Raw genomic sequence first — 22,397 nt, 5'->3', positions numbered from 1 at the left:
AACTTACCTGCTGTAAGAACAGTGTTCAAAGCAACTTTAGGAAACTTTGATATGACCCTTTTTCAACAAATCAATAATGTTAACATGCTACGCTTTCAAAATTCATTTTCAGTACTCTCATTTTCCCGAAGAGTAAAATTCAGTGAGGCATCTCTGAATGTCAGGAGATGTGTGCTGTGAGCCACTGAGGCAGGTGTCTGCTGTCACAGCTCTCACTGTGGATAACAGCTGTACTCAAATACCTGGAAATTTAGATGAGAAGTATCACGGTCAGGATAAAATGTGGCATAGCAAGAACGGGCTGCAATATTTTATAAACAAATCTGAAATGTTTGAAAGGAAGTGCTTGTAGTACTGGGAATATGTTTTTACTACATATTTAATCTGGATTTTTTTGTTGGCTTTTTTATAGACCCTATTTTGATCTGAGTTTTGCTGGCATCTCCCATGTGTTTCAGGACAGTTGAGGCATGTCTCACTTCTTATATTCACAGCCTGTTTATGAATCAAAATAAAGAAATGAAGCTACTGTCACAACGCCCCAGCATTTATATCAGAGGTTGATGACATTCTCAAACAATCTACAGTAACATTTTGTAAATCACTTCCCCCTAGCTGATGGCAGGTTTCAGGGATTAAAAGTTAATACAAGGTGTATAATTCCATTTCCAGTCTTGAAATTCCTCCTATAGTAATAATAAACTGATTATTCTTTTAATTTTAAGCTTCTTGGCCTATTTCTGAGTGGTGCTGGATACCCACTGCTTCCAAGGAAATCAGAGTTGTGCATTCCCTCTCTGCACTAAATGTCTGGAGCATCAAGCTCTGTGTGGTAGCTGTGTATTAACTAAAAATTACAACAGCAAGTATGATGAGCTGGTCTACACATTTTGTTTTATTCTGCAAATTTATTGCAAAACTTTGTCTGCAAATTACCAACAAAAATGAGATTTTATAGTAATGAATAGCAAACTATTGTAATGCAAGACACTGGTTTACCAAGAGTGACTAGAATTTCACTTCCAAAGGCTTGACTTTATCCCTTCCAGAACTGGTGTTTGAATAGCAAAGTTTTTAACTTTGGAGTTGAACTTTCCCTTAGAAAGCAGCAGACCTGGCTTCCACGTGTGTCATGCATACCCATTTTACTTTGTTTAAATCTGGTCTAAGTTTGGTGAAGTTTTTAGAAGCAGATAAAAATCAATCAAGTTCTGCACAGATTTATGCTGTGGGAGTTTTAGAAGAGTCAACTGAACTCATCACTGTATTTCTTTATAGGTAGTACTGATGTATGTGATAATTCAAAGTTTACTATCCACATTAGAAGGTTAAATATTTTCAGTTTGTACATAGAAATGATCTTCCTTGCATGTGTAATTTGAGAGTTTAGTTAAATAATGAAAAATCAATTCTGTGAGGGGAAATAAGATTATCCATTCCAATAAGAGCTGGAGGAAAGGTTCTACACTAAAGATGTAGATGACAGAACATTTTTAAGGTTTTGGTTTTGGGTTTTTTTAGCAATCTTCAAAGATCCTTGATATTTTTCCTGTAATTTAATCAATTTCTGCACAGAGAGTGAGTGTCAGAGTCTGAAAGGCAGAACTGCTGGGAATTTGGGTAAGCAAGGCACAGGTGAGGGACTCTTAAAGACCTGCTGAGTCTTTAAGCAGAAAAATCTATACAAACGGGAGCTGTAGAGAAACAGCAAAAAGATTATTAAAATTATAACCTCTGGTGCCTTGTGCCATTTAGAATTAATCTTACTGAACAACCTGGTGCCCTTTCAGGTGAACTAGAGCCCTGGCCAAATTTCAAATCTGTGTCCTACCTTACAGGTTTGTTTAAGTCTATAACCAAAGACTAAAGCTATGACTCACCTGTAACTTTTAACACATCCCACTGTGGCTCCTTTGTGTTAACAGAAGGAGATCTGGCCCTGCACCTTGGCTGTGTTCTTTTGTGGAGGTGCTCTGAAAATCTTGTTGAGTTGAAAGGCCAGGAATTCTCACTTTTTTCCAAGTCTGGCCAAATTACTTTCCAGGGTGGAGAACAGAGTATATTTTATTGTAGCAAGGAGAGGTAGTATTGCCTAGATTAATACCTTTGCTTCCTTTGTGGAGTAAATTCAGCAGAGCTGCAGTGCAGACTCCTGATGGTTCATATCCAGGAAGGAGCCTCCCTCTAGCTGAGTCCCTGGGAGCTGCACTGACCTTTGTCTGCTGAAGACAGCTATTTGCACATCTGACATGCCTTTCAAACGCCAATCAACACCTTTTTTTGGTAGCTTTTTAATGTTCTCAGAAGTCCACGGGGAATGAATGAACCTATTTGTAATTCTGGCTGGGCTTGATCTCATTCAGCTGAAAGAGCACAACCTGCAGTTCTCGTTGTTTCCATAAATTCACACCATCCACTTTGCAGTCAAAACCAGACGATGCCCTTTGGAATGATGCTTGCTTGGAGTGTTGGTTGCACTGTGTCAGCTTGTGGGCTGCTCCTCCACTCTTCCATGCACTGCACTGGTGGGATCACAGCCCTGGCACCGTGATGCTGCAAACCTCTATGCACAGGGACTTTGCTCCTCTCACTGTGAGCTTTCATGGGATCCACAGCAGTGGGAGAAGCCCAGGTTCAGTCTCCACAGCACCTGCGGGGCAGTGAGAGCCCAGATTAGGATGTGCAGGAGCTCAGGGGTGGCATTTGCTCTCTGGTGTCTTGTCAGGGCACACATTTGCAGAAGAACAGGGAAATCTCCCGCCCTGGGCTCACACGATGAATCAAGGCTGCCTATTGAACTTTCACTGAATATTAACTTGTACTGCGCTTGGCAAACACACTTAGCAAAAGGTGATCATGGCAGCCCCAGCTATTGATTGTGAGGTGGGTCTGCTGCAGTTCCCAGTGCCAGTTCTGCCTGAGGGCTGTGCCAGCTGGGTGCCCTGATCGCTTTGCAGCGTCATGGTGATGAGGACTTGTGGATTGTTCTTTGTCTGATGTCAGCTGGTTCCATTTGCCTTTTGAGATAAAGCCATCTTTTCCTGCTCTGGTGGTAATTGTTAGCAACTTGCTATTGAATCTGGTTTATGTTGTGCTTTTTTTTCTTTTTTTGTTTTGTTTGAACTGTTCTACAATGCTGATTAGATTAAAGGTCAAGTTTGACATTCTCTATCCATAAACTCTAGAGTAAGCCTTTCTGATATCAAGGGGATTGTTTGGGTGTAGCTAGTGGGAGAATTGGCTCCTGTACTCTTGCTCAAGAGAAGTCAAAAGGTTGAAGTCCAGCTAAAGATTCATGTTATCACCAGAAATGCAAATAAAGGAGTCACGAGGCTGGATGAAGGATGATGGGTCAGCATCTTGGGCACTCCCAGATGATGGCATGTGGAAATCCCTAAGGGAACCTTCAGGCATTGGATCTAGGGCTCTCAGAAACTCCTTAATTCAGGGCACTTTCTGCAGTGAATGAGACCACAGCAGAGTAAAATTTTATTGAGATATTTCTTGTCCTTCAGGCTGGAGAGGGCAGGTGAGACATCCTCTGTTTGTACCCAAGTTTGCCATGCAAATTGTGCACTCTTTTCCCCTGAAGTCATTCCTTTGACTGCAGTCCACTAATTTACATTTTAGCATCACTGAGCATCCAGTGTCCCATTTCATGGCATTGCTTTGTTGAAGAGTATTAACTCTGCAATATCAGAGATGCAATTAATTAATTAATTAGACCTTACCTACATAATGCAATAACAGTAGGCATCACATATTCCCTGACTATTCTTCTCCTCAAAGACTGCATTTTTTGAAGTTTGCAGAGGTTTACTTTTGAATGACAGGGCACTTCAGGGTTCTAATTTGCATTTCTCTGCTTTGCTCTGATCAGGACTTCGAGGAGCAGGGAAGCAACCTTTGAGAGCTGGTTCACTTGCACAGCTGGCAATAAAAGGCTGTGTGTCAGAAAGCATTATGGACCTGATAAGAGCCTGTGACTTGAGCTGTATGAAAAAAGTGAAATGAACTCACGCTCCTGCTGATCATGATGTGCAAGGTCAGGACAAACTACTGAAATATTGGATTGCAAATACGCTCTTGGCAGTAAAAGTCCCGACTCAGTACAGCTTGGTCATTACAGGGAAGCACAGAGCTGCGCAGTAAAACCAGCACTGTGCTTGAAATTAGCTCCTAAGAAAGGGTTATAAATCTGAAGGAAGTTTAAAAGTGATTTTTTTCCTAATATTTTTCCTTAGTATTCTGTAGCTCTCATTCCTGTGCCTTTTTAATTGTGCACTTCACCTCAGGAACAGTCACAGCTGAGGAAGGGAGTCCAGCTGAAGCCCAAAAGATCAATGAAAGGGATGGAGAGGCAATTCCCTTTCCTTTTGTGTGCGTGTGTTGATGTCTTTTTTCCATACAAGTGATGAATGTGAAAGCAATAAAGAGAGAGGAGATAAAATCTGGGGTTTGAGAGAAAGAGCTACTTCCTATAAGGACATTAAACCCATGAATGTGCTGTCAGTGAAACTGCTGGAAGCAAAGAATGGAGTAGGAGTAAGTTGGGGATTTTTTTGGTGAAGCTGCAGGATGATAAAAGCAGGACAGTGGACTTAAAATTGGAAAAAGAAAATAAAAGCAAGCCAGGGGTTAGGTTATATCCTGCCCATAAATTTCATGTGTTCTTATAGCCATTTTTAAATCCTTTTAATTCCAGTAAAACAATGGTCCAAAGGACTGAAGACTTTTCCACATAAGTGGAAACTTCACTGAAGTTAGGAGAGCTTTGGTATGAATTCTTCCTGAATGACTAATCATATTTGATCATTTCATTAGACTCCAAGAGGAAGCAAAAATGGTGAGTCTGTTTGTTCTCTCATCTACAAAAGATGGTGGCCTTATCGTGTTTCAGTGGACAGCCTAAAACTGATTTATGCTCTCAGTTATCTGAATGAAAGGTACTGGCACTGCTGCTGTTCCTCTAGTTCCTGGATGCTTGCTGCTTTCCTACTGGCTGCCAAAAATGGAAAACTTGATTAGCAGTGACTGTGCAGATAGCTGTAGAAATTACAATTTAAAAGAAGGGAGTGACAGGTCTAGCCAGGCTTGGGACACAGAGCAGCAGAGCTCCCTTGATTTAGGACTCAAATGGCCCAGGAATTTGTTCTTTCTTTACCCCACAATGCTATGTGTCAAAAGAATATTTAAAAAGGAAATAAAGCAGAGAAAAACGAAATAAATTTAATTCCCAACCCTCTTTGGGCACAGCTGCAGCAGTCCTTGTGCACTAATGTTAATTAGCTGGAGGCACTTCACCTCTCCCATTTGCTCTTCAAGAATGAGAATTTGAGTTGGCTTTGCTGAGAGATGGACTCTCAGCTCCAGCAAGGAGGCCTGGTGTTCTCCCAGCCCAAAGGTTAAGGCTCTAATCCATCCCCTGGAGCTAAAAAGGTGGCGCTGAACCTTTCCCACTCCTTACAGAATATAATTGTTAGGATATTTTGAAATGAGTAAAGGTTACGGTTAAAGGCTTCCATTCACACATCTTCCCTACTGGCTTAGCTGCTGCCATTGTTCTGATTTTGAGATCACAAAGATTCTGCATAAAATCATCTTATTTGTCATGACACTACTGCTATTCACAGCTTGGGGAAACACCATCCTCTTCCTCCTTGTCCTCTTTGGCATGGTTATAGCAGTTACTGAACTTGAACTCTGTCAATCCTTCATCAAAATCCATCCAGGGTGCTAAAAGTGCCTCAGCTACCAGCAAATGGCAAACATTACATGAAAAAAAAAAAAAATATATATATATATAATTGTATATATATAAATATATATATAATATATATATTCATGCAATATAGTATTTATATATATATATGTATATATATATATATAATATTACATGTATTTATATTCCATTGCACAAATATGTGTGCACACAAATGTTCCCCTTGGCTTCCCTATGTCTGTTACTTTGACTGAAAACCAGATTTATGAGGTCAATTGAAAGAAATTACAGAAGAAATTGCTTTCTTCTCATATCATCACTCTGGTTTTCTGAGTTCTGAGCACCTCTGGAATAGAGCTTTATGTAAGAGCTTTTCTTCCTTGCTCATCTGTTGGGGTTTTCTCTCTGTTATATCACAGCAGAAAAAATACAAAGAAAGTTCTTGATTTGCTTAACTGAATCAAAATCAAGTGTGGTTTGGCCATGTTCATTCTAGGTCTCCATTATCATGATGTGCCTGGCCTTTTTATTTTGCTGAATTGCTCTGTGGTTTGAGTGGTGAGAAAGAGCCCTGATGTGTTTGTACCATCCAGCTTTTCAACACCATCCTCTACAATTCTCATAAGAGCACACTTGGAAAGAAAAATCCCTTGTTGCCATGTGCACAGATTTTAGGCAATTTTTTCCAAGAGCAGGCACCTTAACAGAGCAGGAGCTGAAGTTTTTTGTCTTCTTGAAGAACTAATTGCAGCTTCAAAGTATAGTTTTATCAAATATTTAATGTAACCCTATAGTTGTTTATACAAGAAGCTAGAACTATGTATTTTAAGTCAAAATTGTGCTAAGCTGAGCCAAAATATGTCCACAACTTGCAGCTCTAAACCTTCTTGTCTCAAGGCTATCTTCAAGCAGAATACATAAAGCTCAATCCTATAATTTTTACTGATTATGTAGCTCATGGATTTTCCAGCCTGATCATTACTGAATTCAATGTGCCCACCAAGCTCCTATGGCTCATTTCTTACACAGGTAACATTGGCAGATTTTTAATTAGCTGGACTGAGCCATTAAGGACATGTTCTATGCTGTGGAGCAAAGCTTGTGAGCTGGCCCTGTGAGTCAGGCAGTCATTGGTGTGTGTGGGATTCCAAACCCATCTTTGAGCCCAAACCCCTGTGCCTGGGAAGGAAAGTGAAATCCACAGTAAGGCTGCAAAGGAGCATCCAAGCTCCTAAGTCCTGACCTGCTCATTGGCAAGGCAGCAGCAGGAGATAAAAATCCACCAGGCAGATCAATTTATAGCGCAGCTGTCCCCAAATTCCCCAGCTTTGTGCATCAAACCCAAAATCACACTCTGGCAAAAGACTCGCTCCTAATGAGCCAAAACTTTGTTGCACTTCTTCCACGCACCCATCCTGCCTTTTGATGGATTTGTTAGAAGATGGAGTGTAATTCTAAACACAAAAAGACAGTTAAAGTTTTGGAAAATAGGCTGGGTTCTACTCAACAATTCTGACAAATCAAAATCAGACCTTAATTTCTCTTGGATTTTAGTAGGGGGCTTTGCTAGTTAGGGAATACACTGACACAGAAACAGCCATGAGTCTTTGTATAAAATTGCCTTTTAGGCATAATTCACCACTGGTATTTTAAAGATGTGTTTTAAACACTCTGAGGTTTAGTCAAAGTAATGGAAAACATGAATATATGTGTCCTTATTGGTCCAAGAACAAGAAATTTCAATCTAAGACAGCACAGATAACATGATATGTTTTATTGAAACAAGAATATTAATCTAATCTTTATATAGTAATACATCCAGAAGCAGAACTTCTGGGCCTCTGAGCTGGAACTTTATAAAATATTCTTGCTCCAATAAGAAGTATCACATTATCTACCTTGTCTATTTAAATGCATGTTTTAGATGATGGATTAGTGGCTATTTTGGGTGCATTTTTACTCTGTTATTATCTTGAGTCTCACTTAACTTAGGCAACTGTTTTCAAAGCTATAAACCTGCACCCTGCATGTTTGAGTTACATGCCAAACTCAAATATGATCTCTTTTTTGCTCTATGCTTCAGTCACACTTTGAAGTAGTTTACACAGTCCCAGAGTGTTGTATTGATGTAAGCTTGATTTGGTTTTATCATATTTTATTTCATTTTTGTCAGCAAGAGAAAATAATTTCAAGAAAAGAGGACAGCTTTTAGTGAATTTTATGCAGAAAGACCAGGGAAAAATAACTCAGAGCTCCCATAAAATGATTATTTCTGGGAATGTGATATCTGTGGAGACACCACAATCATTTTGGTGTAGAGGAAAGATTGTGTTAGCAATCACTGCCTCTCTCAAATGCTGTATGATTGATAATATTTGTGGATCCTTTGATTGCAGTCTTCTGATTGTTTGATCAAATCTTTTGATTTTTGAGACTAGGAGTAAGTGTGGCAGAAGGGAATCCTTGGCTGGCCCCTGGATCCTTTTACATGGTGTGTTCCCAAGGATCATTGAAGGGCTCTTAGAAGTTTAAATGCAGTTCCTGACCTTTTGTCCCCACTGAAGTAAGAGTGTTGCCTACTGCATAGAAATGTATTAAAACCATCAGATTTCTCCCTGAAAATCTAGCTGAGAAATGCTAGATGTGCAGGTCAGCACTTAATTTTGCCATTTGATAGGGGAATGAAAAGTTAAATAGAGAACTTTTCCACCTGCACCAGTTTGGGCTCAGAGGGAGTTTGAAGAAAGGATGCAAACCCATCCCTGTTGCACTAACAAGGAAATCCTGAGCAGAACCACCTCTGTAGCTTTTCCCAAGGTCCCACCAGGGGAGGATTTGGGAACTGCCTCCCTCAGAGCTGGGGCTGTCCCAGAGATGTGCAGGGCAGAGCATCTCCCCTGCCAAGCCTGACCACTTGTGGGCTGTGGCAGCTGGCTCTGGGCCTGCTGGGAAAGTGAAGTTTGCAATGAGATTTCATCACTTCATGGCCACAAAAGGCATAAAAACCCTGCTGGGGGAATGGCAGAAGGCTGCAGGATTTCACTGGGGCCTTTATAAGGTGCTTTGTTTTGTTTTTTCATCAGATGTTTTTGGGGTGCTTCAGAAATCTGACATCTCCTCTGGAAAGTACTGATAGGGTTTAAGAGTGGGTTTCCTGATAAAGAAATTAAAAATTGCAATGTCTGAGTACATACTGTGTTGACTAGGTTACTAGTCAGCATATGGCTATATAGTCAACATAGGCTACTATGTGTGGTTGGACAAAGTCAATATGCAGATAGATTTCCTCCCTTTCTCCACTTTTTCCCAAATTTCAGTTAAAATAGCAGCCCACCCTCTGGAAGCACAACTTCTCCAAGAGCCTTGTATGTCTGGAGACCTCAGCACATGCTTTTTGATAATGGATTCCTGAAGTATTTATTATTTTTTAAAATGTTTAAAAGGTTTTAAAAATGCTTGAATAGCAAGAGATGTGTACATGTATAACAGTATTTTCTGGTAAATTCTGAAGAAGAAATTAATCTTTGATACATTCAGAAGGTGCTTTGACTTTGTGATATATCACAGAGTAAGCTCTGCAGGTTATCTGCACATATCCTGTGCAGGAGCCACTGCTAGGAAACAAAGAACAACTGAAACTGTCAGGAGTAAAAGAAGCCAGAGGCAAGGATGAAACCACAGGAAAAAAATTAGGAACAATCCTAAAAAACTAGGAACAATCCCCATAGATGTGTTAAACACTGTGTAAGAGCTTGAGGTGGGGCTAGGAAAAACCCAAAATGAATCAGATGAAGGGATGTCAGTGATCAGCTACAGCATCCCATGTTCAAATGCTCCTGGTGGAGGAATGGGATCTTAGCAGCTGAGCAAGGAGCCAAGGCTGGGAGGTGTAAGGAAAAACAGCATCTGCCACAGAATTGCTGCTTTTGTGGTTTCCATCCATGCTGCTCACTTTGGGCTTTAGATGAGGAACCTTTTGGGGCCATCTGTGGGATGGGAGCAGACCCTGCTGCAGCTGGACTTTTGTTTGGCAGCTTGAGTGTCACATCCTCTGTGGCACTGGGGAAGGGAGTCTGTAAAATAAGCCACTTCCACCTACATTTATCCTGGCTCCTTTCAGTTATCCATTCCTAGATAAATTCTCCCAAACCTGGTGCCAAAACTGTAAGGTGCTGGTCAATTTTTGTAAGGCTGCCTGAATGACTCACCTCATTTCTCAGATTGCTGATAAAACAGGGGGGAAATTAAAAAAAAAAATCTAGTAGGATCAAAAGCTTTTGGCAAGCTGAACTGTCCTTTTGTAGGCACAATAACTTCTGGCTGAGGTGGGTCTGCGAAACATGAGGCTGAACTCATGCTGAGGTGTCTTGGGTTGGATTAGAGGGATTCAGGTTGAAGAACAAAGTCCTGTCTGCAGAAATGAACGAAAAACCTGGCCTCAGGCTCCCCATTCCTGACTGCTTCAGATAGAGATGAGAAAAGACAAGGAATTTTCTTTCACACCACAACCAGGAAAGAGAAGATTGGCTCTTTCATTCAAATCATTTTAATTCAGCAGGTTGCCTTTAAAATAATTTCAGGAAAAGCACTCTCTGGCCAAAAATTTTGTCTTAATTTTGCACACATGTCCTATCAGATTCAACAGAAAGGTTTTGCCTGCTCAGAAGGTGCAGCTCAGACATGATCTGCAGCTCAGCAAGAGCTGAATGCTCTCCTGGGCAGGAGGGGAAGAAGAACCCAAGGGAGGACCATGAGGTGAGGTGGTGTGAAGGAGGAAAGTGGATGTGCTCAACTGGAAGGAATGGCAAAAGGCCTGTCTGGCCCAGCTGGAGGGTCATTTAGGGCCATTTTTCAGGGCCTTTTGAAAGAAAAGACCATGGCTGAGAGACGTTAAAATCTATTTGGAGGGTGTGTTTAAAAACAAGGTTGTTTTTGGAACCAAAGCTGAACTTTAGGAATCTAGAATTAAAGAAACAGAGGTGGAGTGCAGGGAGAAGTTGGAGAAATGTTCATCCCTTTTCCCGTGGCCAGGCTGATTTTGTCAACACCTTGTTTTCAACACAACTACTAGTAATTTGAGTCATTTATACAGTTTGCTCTTGATATGTGCATACTTTGGAAGAGAAAAGCATTTCTGGTGGTTCAACTATTTGATCCTATGTAGGGCCTGATTAATTTTTTTTTTCTGTGTTAATTACAAATCTCCCCTTAAAATTTAAGTACAAAACCCAATAGAGATCATAGTAAGCATTGCACTCTGTCATCTGCTCTTATAGCACCAAAACCCCCAGTGAAACAGAGGCAGTAAAGAAATGGAACAGCATAATAATTTTGATCTGTGCTTCTTGTTTTTATGACTGACCAGCAGGACCACAAGAAAATCCTTTAACTTTTCTTTCTGCAGTGACAAGACAATTTTAATACTTCTACTGAATTTCATTTGGATTAATAAGTTTCTATAAAGTGCTTTGATCAGTTTGTTTTAACACAAGGCATGACTGAAGCAAGGCCTGCTTTTGATTCTGTATTTTCTGGTGCTGAGATGAATGCTGATAGAACAAAAAAAGAAGAGGGATACAAGAGAAACCTGGAAAAATGTTTTGCACATTCTCTGTATGCTTTCTCTTCCTTATTTTTCCCCAAGGAAGTAAAAGTGTAATGGCAAAAAGTAGGATATTTAGCCAGTTTTTTACAGAGAAGAAAAGCAAAATTGCTGACTGAAAAGTAGGACAATTCTACCAAAAGTAGGGCAGCTTACTGCACGTTAAGTACCTTTGGATTATGTGCATTGTATCACGCCTGCTTTGCACACACAATTAGTTCAAAGTGGGGCTCCCCACATGAGTTCACAGAGGAAGATTTATCTCAGCAGATAAAGCTGCAGCAGCACACATCAAACGGGGTCACAACACACCCGCCAAGAAAATAATCTGGAGAGCAGCTACAACTGCCTGACCTCATGTGGAAAGGGAAAATGTCACTGGTGCTTAGGCTTGAGATCAAATCAGATGGGAAAAGTGACGCTGGAGCAGGTCACAGAGACTAAAATTCGAAAATTTGTGCTTGGAATGACTGCACAACCTGTGAAGTTTTAGTGCCTTTAAGGATGAGATGTTTTCAATGTCGACAAAGGGTGCAAAAGTCAACACAATGGAGAGTTTTTTAAATGGATTTTTTTCATAAAGGGTTAATGGATAAATGACTTGTGGGGGTTCAGGTGGCTCTTGGTGGGCAGTCCTTCCAGGCACCCTTGTCCAGAGCAATGGACCTGCAGTAAATCACGCGTGGGCTGATATTTTACATTCCATAAGGCAGGGCGTGGCAGCCCTTGGGCTGTGTCCTCTCAAAGTACAGGTCCAGGTACAACACTCCTGGCTAGACCTAGGAAGGAGCCCTGCTCCAGAGAACAACCTGGAGCTTTGAGTTTGGCTTCTCACGGTGCACATGGAGGGTTAGCAGGGCACCCTGAGGCTTGAAGCAGAAGTAGAAACCCAGCATGATCTGAAGACTCATTTCCTGACACAACTCCTCACACATTTTATCCTGTTCCACTTGAAAATTGGCTTACACAGAAATATCTGTGATTTCATTCATCTGAAACACGATCTGACAGTGCAAAAAGTATGTGGGAGGGTGGAGGTGAGGGCATATTAGGATGCAGAAATGTAGTAAAACTGCAGTGCACTACTCCTTTCTTTCAAAATAAATAGGTATATTTGCAAGCAGGGCCTGCTTGGCCTGTCTGTCTGAACCAGTGACCTTCCAGTTTTATTTGTGTACAGTCAAAATGATGCTTCTATTAGCAAGAAGGAGGGGCCAGTGCTCTTGTACAAGGTTATCTACAGATATAATTTGAAAGGTGAAATTTCCCTCCATCTGTGTCAGAAAGAAATGCCAGCACCCAAGGCACAGAAAGCATTTTTTCCCTTTTTCCCCATAATTCCTTCTGCAAGTGAAAAATTATCACTATGCTATTTTTTTAAATTATGTTGTTCTAACCCTTATCCTGTTACTTTAGAGTTGATTTCTATTCACAGTACCTCACTTGTGCTGTAAGTAACTTCCACTTCTTGTGATTTTGCAAACATGAATGCATTCATTATGTCTTGATTAGGTGCTGGAAGGTCCAGCCACAACTATTTAGTAAGGCAGAATAAACAATTCCATTTCTGTATCTGTGCAACTTCATCAGTGCTAAGTACTTTTACAAATGCATTGAAATCATCTCTGATTTGAGTCAAGGTTACATAAATTAAAGCTTATTTAAGAATAAGAACTGTTCTTTCTGGCCGGCCCAAACCTCCCAATCCACAATGATACAAACTGTCATACATAGAATATTTCTTCTGCTGAGCATGATATAAATTATTGCTGATCATATTCCACTCTGCGTGATTCTTGCCCAACTAAACTTACTGCAGTGAGCAGAGATTCAGTTTTAAGGGAAGTTAATGGTGTGAGGAAATTAAAGAACCACGGACCACAGCCCTGATGAAGATTTGGGCTACAGTTATTAAAAACCATAATTTCAGCAATCCCAATATCTGTTCAGACCCTTTTAACCAGGCAGCTAAGCCATGTTTTCACTGAACGTGGTGACCATGGCTGGAGCTGTCTCCCCTAACTGAGGAGGCACTGAGGCACTGAAGGGGCACAATAATTTCTTTGTAAGCTCTGGGAATCTTTTTATTTCAGAGGTGCTCCCCACACTTTCATGAGTGTCCATTAACCTTGTACTTCTCTCCATCCATGTTTTTGGTCTTAAAGGGATTCATTTCCTCAGCTCATGGGAGAGGTTTGTATATTTACATATTTGGAGGTGTCCAAGGGCAGGCTGGATGGGGTTCTGGGCAACCTGGTCTGGTGGAAGGTGGCCCTGGCCATGGCAGGGGACTGGAACTCGATGAATCCTTTCAACCCATTATGGGTTTCGATCCTATTGATAGGATTATGATCCTATTGGTTATAGTTCTTATTGATCCTATTGGTTATGGTCGATTTTGGATCTTATTTCTAAGAATAAAAACCACTGTCAAACATGAAAATTTCAAACAGGTGCAAGGATGCTTTGCTTTTTCTCAGGATAAGGCAGAGGTTGGTGATACAGTGAGGAAAGCTCATTATACAGAATAAAAGTGGGATCTGTTGACAGGAACTGCAGTTTGAGTGCTATCAAACATACCTTTATTCCCTTTTCCTCCCAGTCTCTTTGCTTTCACATGACTGCTGTTCAGAATTTCACTTTCAAATAAATATTTGGCACTTGCATCCAAAAAGACAAACAAATACGCAGAGAAAAATTTGCCTGAGTAAGCGAGCACTCCTATTCAAAATTCTGTGGCTAGATGAACGGATAAGTGACAACAGTGATGAATAAATAGTGCCTGGGCCTGCCAAAACCCAGCATTAGAAAGTATAAACAAAGCAGCACAGAAAACAGATGGATTCATTTTAAGTTTTATCCTTTTTCAGTCAAGAGATGCTAATGAGGCCACTTCTACTTTGCACCGTGACCCTGGCACGGCGTGTGCCAGCACCAGTGAGGGGATAGACTGGAGCAGCTGCCTTCCCCAGGGCCAAGCCATTATCGCCCAAACTACAGAAAAACCCAGATCTTCCTGCTGAATGATGGCTGAAGAGAGCAAGCACCATCCCACACACATCACTCCAGGTATTTGTGAGTATCTGTGCTGGATTCATCACAGGCAGCAGAAAAGGGGGGATTTTCTTGCTGGGGCTGGCGGGGAGAGGAGGTGAGGTTGGTGCTGAGATGAACTGAAATCTAGTGAGGTTTTTACAGGCATGGGCTGTGAAACCTCATGAGCTGCTCCATCAAATCAGCCTGGTTTGCTCTGAGGGTGGCCAGGGCTCGGTGGGTATCGGAGGCAGGTGCAGCCTGCTGGGCAATTGGCACCAGAGCCATATGGCAACTCCTTCCTGAGGAAATCAGCCTTTGCTCTGCTCCTCCTGCAGCCCGAGGAACAAAGCCTGCTGTGAAAAATGGAACTTTCAGGGGTTTCAGTTTCAAATTGGTTAAAGCAAATTTTGAATGTAACGAAGTTATGCTTGAAATAAAACTCCGAATTTGAAAATTATGTCTGTTTGGCAAGCTCCGGTGCACATACCCAAAATATAATATGTCTGGACAAAAAGCCAAGAAAAAGCATGTCTTTGTCTGCACATGTGGATTTGGATACTGTTCCTAGAAGGAAATTATAAGAGAAATAACATCTCCCAATGACAATTGACTATTCTTAAAGTTCTCAGGGGAAATTTCTAGCAGCAAGTCTCAATTTTTCTGTGGTTTCATCCCCCCCAAAGCCTGCTGCTCTTCTGCAGATTCTCCTCCCTGTGCTGCACCTCCCTTTCTCTATCGCCTTCTTCCTTGTGCCTTTGACATTGTTGACATTATCCTTTTAGAAGAGTTGTTCCCCTGTTTTGCCCCAGAGCTTTCTCCTTGCATCATTGGCAGCTCAAACATATTTATTTATATTAAAAAAAAAAAAAACATTACACAGAACTGATGTATCCAACCTGTGCTGCTAACAGATGAATTGGCTTTTCCTAGAACTACCTAAAGTCACTTTTCACACATATTTTCCTTCCAGGCATTGTGAAAAGTACTTCTGGTCTTTGGTCCTGTTCTGGGGAGCTCACATGTGACCCAGGTGTAATTACAGCCCTCTCAGCCAGCACTGGTGGGATCTGTGCTGGGACACCTGCGAGCTGGAACGTGTCTCACAGGTTGGAAAAAGTGCTTTATAGCTACATGAAAGGTAAAGTAGAGCTGTAAGATTACTTTAAAGGGAAGCCAGGAAAAACCATGGCTGTGACTTCTCAGCAAGCAGGGAATTTAATTCATAAAACACATTTGTTTGAAAACAAAAAATGCGATGCTCCCTGCTTTCTCATTCATTTTTCAGGTCATATAACTCACCTTTGGTACACTCAGTTATCCAACAAAGGTTTTCATAAAGTAAGGTATTCATGTGTATACACACACTTTGAGGTATAATTTCCCTGCAGAAACTTTCTATTCCTGCACGAAGCTAAATGAAGAATTGACCCTATTTCTGACTGCACAAGAGCAGGAGGCCTAATGGCTCTGCTGTGCTTGGATATATTTGCTGAAAGGAGTTTAATAACATAATAATGTTGCTGCCTTCCGCTGTCATTTCTTAGGATATCTGTCATCTGGTTGATTGGAAAAAATTCCCAAAAGAGTTCTGGCATTCTAGTCCATTTCCTAATCCAATCGTTTCATTACTTATGCAATTTTCCTTGTCCTGTGGGGGAAGGACATGTATATTATTGTTCATTCCATGCAGATTTGGAAATCAAAATCACATCATAGTCCCATTTCCCATCTTCCCCTGACCTTGGTTCCCTTTTATCTGGAAACTTGGAGGATGCCATCATGCTTGTGCTCTCTTACCAAGGAAATCTTGTTATCAGTATGGAGGGGTTTGATAGTTGGCTTGCAAGTAAAGCTGAGTTAACAGAAGAAATAACAATGATTTTTCAGTGAATTCATAGCAAGGAAGAAAAGGCAGTTAGCATGGAAACAGATTAGAAAAGAGATATGATTTTTTTTTTTTAAGTTAGACTATGTGCATAAGTAGATATACTATACTTATACATACTTTATTAAATTTTTGTGTATGTACTTTATTAAGTTTTTGTAAAACTTTTGTCAATTATATTGACATTAGTTATTTTGTACTAATGAATATAATAAGTTATTGTGATGTAGTTAATGACTTAAGATCACCCTTTGTTAAGAGAGTATAAACTGGGGAACACACAGAATAAAAACTTTTTTCTTCTTAGACCCTGATCACATGTCTGTCTCATCCAACCTAACAGTGACATATCAAATAAATCAATTTTTTTTTATGAACAGTGGAGGCTTTAGGATATTGCAGAAGAGCCATGCACCATGTTCACCACCCCAGCTGCTGAGTTTCCCTGATTGCTGTTATAATTTTGTTGCACTAATCAGCCACAAGATGATAATAGTCATGTAAGGCAAGCAATTACTAGGTTTCCTGGGATAGTCCAACCTCAGGGACTATTCCTAATTTAAAGGAGCTGTAACTGCCAGTGCACATGTATGTATTTTTCTTAAACATTTCTAACTATAGTTATGAAGTGAAATAATAAATTGTATTCCCTCTTGTTCTCCTGCAGGGACTGTGCCTAAGCCTGGAATTACTGACATCTGTGTATCATTTCAGTGGTAAATTACAGCTGGGACATGCTAACCCCAAAGTGTGAGTAAGAGCTGCTCCTAAATGATTGGAAACTTCTTGGCAATTTGCTTTTGAGTTATAATAATTAGCTTAGTCTTCATTCTCTTTCGATAGCTGTGTAAAATTTGTGCTATTTCCTTAGCAGCAGAGTTGATTGTTTAATCAGCAAGAAGAATGGTTTTTCTGGTGAAGATTAGATCTCAACTAAGCCTCATTTTGTGTTAATTGTCTCATTGACAACTTCCTCTCCTTCTCCCCTTCCCCCATATAAGCAGAGGAGTGATGGAAACCTGGAATTAATATTTCCATGGAGATGATGTAATTTCCTGAGTTGCTCCAAAATAATCTGAATTTCAAAACTCTTTTACCTTCTCATTTGAGGAAAAGTATAATAAATAATACAAACATATTAATGGCTAAAACATATTATCTCATTTTAGATAGCTTGTGCCCAGTTATCTAATAATGTATTTGTGCTTGCATAACAAGAGGTTAAGCACAAAAAATACAATGGTGAAACTCAAAATTTGTGCTATTTATCTCTGTTGCCAGTAAATAAGATTAGAGTAAGTGTTTACACATCTGTTTAAATCTACTGTCCTTGAAACCAATTAATATAATGATGTGTAATGAGTTTTTCATTTGTGAGATTGTGGGCAAATGGTAAAGAGGTTAGAAATCAACTTTATTTCTCAAAATGCATGAGTTGCAGCCCTTGTATCCATGTCATAACTATCCAAGGGAAAGTAAAATTAAAGCTTTTTTAGTCAAGGGCTGAAAATTTAAGTAGCACTCTAAGATTCACATGCCACTGTGAATTTGGCTTTTGACTGCCATATTTTGTATTGTAGCAGTAATTATGGGATAGCTCAGTTCACCATAGAAAACACATGTTTTAATAATTCTATGCTGCTTACCAGGAGCAAGATGAAATAAATGGGCCATGGGGAAGATGAATGAGACTTTTAATGCCTTTGTTAAGACTATCAATTGCTTAATTGAGAAACCATAATCAAATTCAGAAAAACTCTTCCAAATCATCATCCTCTTTGGAGATGCCTGAATTCTGGAAGTTTGGAAAGCTTCTGAAACTTCTCAACAAATGCTATTTTGTAAGTGTGAAGAAGAATTTGAGGTATACCAGAAGAAACAGAAATGAGAAGCTATTTTTAGGAGATGACTCTTGTTGTATATTGCATGTATAAAATATATATAATTTTATATATGCAAGCACAGTGCTTAGGGACATGGTTGACTGGTGGATTTGGTGGTTTAAGGTTTGTGGTTGGACTTGATGATCTTAAGGGACTTTTGCAATCTAAAACATTCCGATTCTCTAAAATAAAGGTTGCTGAAATTTAGATATATTTCCAAAATGCTGGGAATTTATACAGATTCCAGTGGTTTAAGATTATATTATATGCAGGTCAAAAACATTGTTTCTTCTTATGCTACTTATTCCATTGAGTATTTATGTTCTGCTTTACTCATCTTTAAGTGGTTTTCAATAAGTTATACTGCAAGTGTCAGCTTCAAATAGTCTTTGACTCCTAACTGACAAATCTCTACCCTTTTGAGAGTACAGAAGAAATAATGTTCCAAAAATGGGAAGTATCATTATTATTTCATTAGTTATGCAAATTTGTTTCACAGTTCTTCTTTGCCTTTGTTCAGTTCTTTTCTTGAATGGGTTTTTTTCCCCTATGCTTCCAAATATTTGTTTGAAAGCTAATAATAATCTCATAATAATAACAACAATAACAAGAATAATGATGTAACACTCTTCAGCATATGTGTCAGTTTAAGGACACTAATGATGTTGATTCTGTCCAGAAAAATCAACTTTACATGTGCCTAATTCTCATATTAATCAAGTATTTTCTTATTCCATAAATTTTCTTATTCTTGAAATGCTTAATTTTCATACTAATTATTTTCTTATTCTGTAAATGCTTAATTCTCATATTAATTAAGTACTTTCTTATTCTGTACATGCCTGTCTGGAAGAGAGAAAATTTAGAGTTAATTCAGTAGGTCTGAGAACACTCATGGAGTCTTGATTTTAGTATTGGTTTCTAGCTACATTATAATTGTAATTGTACAATTGTAGGTATTTTATCTTTTTAAAACACAGCACAAATAACTCTAATACATTTCTAGCACTAGTAATTATTCTGTGTTTACTTGCTTTTAATTTCAACATTTGCTCACTCTCTGGGAATAATCGCAAGCACCAGAATTGTACAAGATTTCTACAATTAGGAGTTCCCTCCCTTCTACATCATAAGTTTAAATATTAATGGAAACAGTTTCAAAATCAGTTCCTGGTTGTTTGTAGGCAGATCCCCAGTGACATATGGAGCTGGTATGAATGGTGGGGAGAGGAAAAGAGTTTAGTTAAAAGTCTTTGAGGACTTCACAGAAATTAAATTTTCATAGTGAGCATTGAACTTGGATTTCCCCTTATAGAAAACATTGAAATTAAAATGCATAGAAACTGAAATGGAGTTTGATAGATTAGCACAAGAGTTCTGTTCTAATTTAGAAGAAAACAAAAATCAAATGTCTTTGTCTTCTTGGAGCAGCAATAAAATTCTAAATTTATTATTATCCTCAAATACTCAGAAACTGTGATGAAAGTTTCACTAATCATGAAGTCAAATGGCACCAGTTGTGAACAGAAGCCTAAATAATGTGAAAGATTTGGAATAACCAAACCTGATCACAAATCATACATTTATTAGCTCATTCATCCTAAAAAAACCCTGGGTTTAAAATCAAAAATATGGATGATGCAAACCATCAGTGTGGTTTATTTTGTTTTGTGGAAGTCTTGTAGTCCTTGCTGCTCCATTTCCAATGAGGGAAATGGTTTACTCTTACTGAAATTGTGGCTGGAAAGAGTTTCCATCCATAATCTCTCAATGCAAATACATATACACCCATTTCTACATGTCTGTGTTTATACACACATCTATCTATCCATCTACAGGTATGTAAATATTTTTCTTTTAATCCCTCAAGCATGCAGTTCAGTCAGCCTGCCCATGCACTGAAATGCTGTATTTGCAAGGCAGGGAACTAGATATTGGGAGAATATGTTCAAAATTGAATGGCCTATATAAGTTTTGTTTTATGCTAAGCTGGATGTGAAAAAATATCTCTTTCATATAAAATATTAAGAGGCAAAAGAGCAACAGTGGCAATGTAACTGAACAGCTTGTTTTATTTCAAATACCCTGGAGCAATATCTTTTTTTTCCCACTTGTACCCATCCTTTCATTCTCCAAACTGATTCTAAAAATAAGTAGTGTCAGTGTTCAAAGTGTTGTACAGTTTTTTTATATAACTGTTCTGTGCAAGATCATTGTTATTACTACATTAAGAAGAATTTGTATGTGTATATTTTTTGTCAGTTATCAAATGTGAAAAAAAAATGTTATGATATTCTAGTTAAGTAGGAATATCTTTCAATTGTTCATGATCAGTGAATGGGAACAGCTGATACTATAAACAGATCATATATTATTTCCTTTTGTGTCAAACATTTTCAGAATCATAACTCTTAATTTGAGGGGGAAAAAAGTAGACACTGGATGAAAATTCCTTCACTTTTATTAGTAAATTAAGATTCATAAGTAAGACTCATTTAAAGCCTATTGGGCAAGTATGTTCCAAATATTGTGCTTAGAAACCTTTTCTTCATGGAAAGTGCAGGACAAAGAGGTAGGTTTGATCAACCACAATTATCTAAAGAGAGATTTTACTTTATATCTTCAGATGATTTATCTTAGAATATTCCTTTGCAGTGACAGCCCAAGAGCAGAAATGCACATGCAAGCAGTAACTGTACCTGTGACCACAAATGTAGGATGCAGCAAAATCTCATTTTCCCTTTGTGCTCCTGCAGTCTGGCATAATAAGGAAACTCAGAAATATTTCATGGTGCTCTGTGATGTAAGAACTATTTTTGTATCCTGAATGGATTTTAATGGCTTTGGAAGAAAAGTGCTCCTTGTCTATCTCCTGTGTACACGGAAATTCTGAATGTTACCAGACTGAGATAGGAATCCTGAATATTTAATGAGGATGTGCTACTGACAACTCAAAAAAAAAGCAAAAGAGGCTGCACAGGATTATTTTACACAGGACTATTTTACCATCTTTGTCCATCCTGTTCAGTATTTCAACCTTGCTCTCTAAACTTTTTAAAATGGCCTTTCATATTTTAAAGTGGGCTGGACATGACTCTGGTGATGTTGGCACTGAACTCATAGCTGGGTCTTTCATGGGATTTTTTATTATTTTGTTTTGGATTTTTGGTTTTTTTGGGGTATTTTTAATCTTGAAAGTCAGGTTTCACTCTGAAAGTAAATTGCATTCTGGTGGTTAATAAGGGTGAGTTCTTCCACCATTTAAGACAGAATTTGTTGGTGTTTTTTCAGTTTGGTTGATGGTTGTTGTTTTGGTTGGTTGGGTTTGTGTTTATTGGGGTTTTTTTTGTTGTTTTTGGTGGGAAGGGGGTTTGGATGTTTAGGATTTGTTGGTTTTTTTCTCCTTTTATTTGGTAATGATACTTCCATATTTTCTGAATTTAGTGCTGCTTTGTAGCCTGGATCTCTATCTGTTCATTTTTATTTTCACACAGTTTCCTTTATTTTTATTTTTTTTCTTCATTTTAAAGACAATAAAGATCCCAGATACCATCAAAGCTGTTACAGGTCTCCAGGAATATCTCCATTTCAGTCTCAGATGTGATGATATCTAAGCACTAACTGGGAACCTCTGTTCTCATCAGTATATACCATCAGGTGATTTTTTTTTTTCTTTTGGGGGAAATTTGTTTGTTTGTTTCCCTTCCTTTTTTCACTTCCTGGGTCTTCAAAACAATTCCCGCTCCAGCTGGGCACCAAGGACAAATGACCCAAATCTCAGCCCAGGAGCACAAACACCGTGGGCTGGAGAGAGAAAAACAAGCAGGGTGGGACTGCCTGGGCTAAAGCTGGAATGGGACAATGAACTGCAAGGTGCAAATGGAGCAGAACTGATCCCAGGGACAGAGCCCGTGCCCGGCCGTGCATTTTGGGGCCATTTTGGTTCATCTTGGGTGCAGCCCTGGCTGGGCTCTGGTGCTGCCCAAGGTGCATCCATGGAGGAGATCCTGTGAATAAATCCCTGCTTTATTCTTTAACTCTATTCTCTGTTCTAGGGCAGCCTTCCCAAGGTATCCAAAGGGGCTGAGCTGGTCCCTATATTGCTGCCTGTCTGCTCTCCCTCAGCTGGTTGAGGATTGACTGGCGATCAACTCGGGATCAAGGTACCCTTGGATTCTCTCCCTTGGCATGCCAGCAGTGGGTGCATGCTGTCCTTCCATGCCACGGGCTGTTCCAAGCTGCAGGAGCACCCCTTGGTGCCCAGCCCTG

General features: G+C 39.4%; 1 long non-coding RNA gene across 1 annotated transcript in view; it reads left to right on the top strand.

Moving 5' to 3' along the window:
* Positions 1-20,919, top strand: part of LOC135456291 (uncharacterized) — a 32,384-nt gene extending 11,465 nt beyond the window's left edge. The window contains exons 2-5 of the long non-coding RNA XR_010442496.1: positions 14,195-14,393; positions 15,331-15,498; positions 16,913-16,995; positions 20,784-20,919. This is a non-coding gene — a long non-coding RNA (uncharacterized LOC135456291). The remainder of the gene's footprint in view (positions 1-14,194; positions 14,394-15,330; positions 15,499-16,912; positions 16,996-20,783) is intronic.
* The last annotated feature ends 1,478 nt before the right edge of the window (positions 20,920-22,397 follow it).

Source organism: Zonotrichia leucophrys, chromosome 1A (assembly GCF_028769735.1).
Source record: "Zonotrichia leucophrys gambelii isolate GWCS_2022_RI chromosome 1A, RI_Zleu_2.0, whole genome shotgun sequence".
NCBI classification, from domain to species: domain Eukaryota; kingdom Metazoa; phylum Chordata; class Aves; order Passeriformes; family Passerellidae; genus Zonotrichia; species Zonotrichia leucophrys.
Note: the sequence above shows the minus strand (reverse complement) of the source record. Positions and strands in the feature narration are given on the sequence as shown.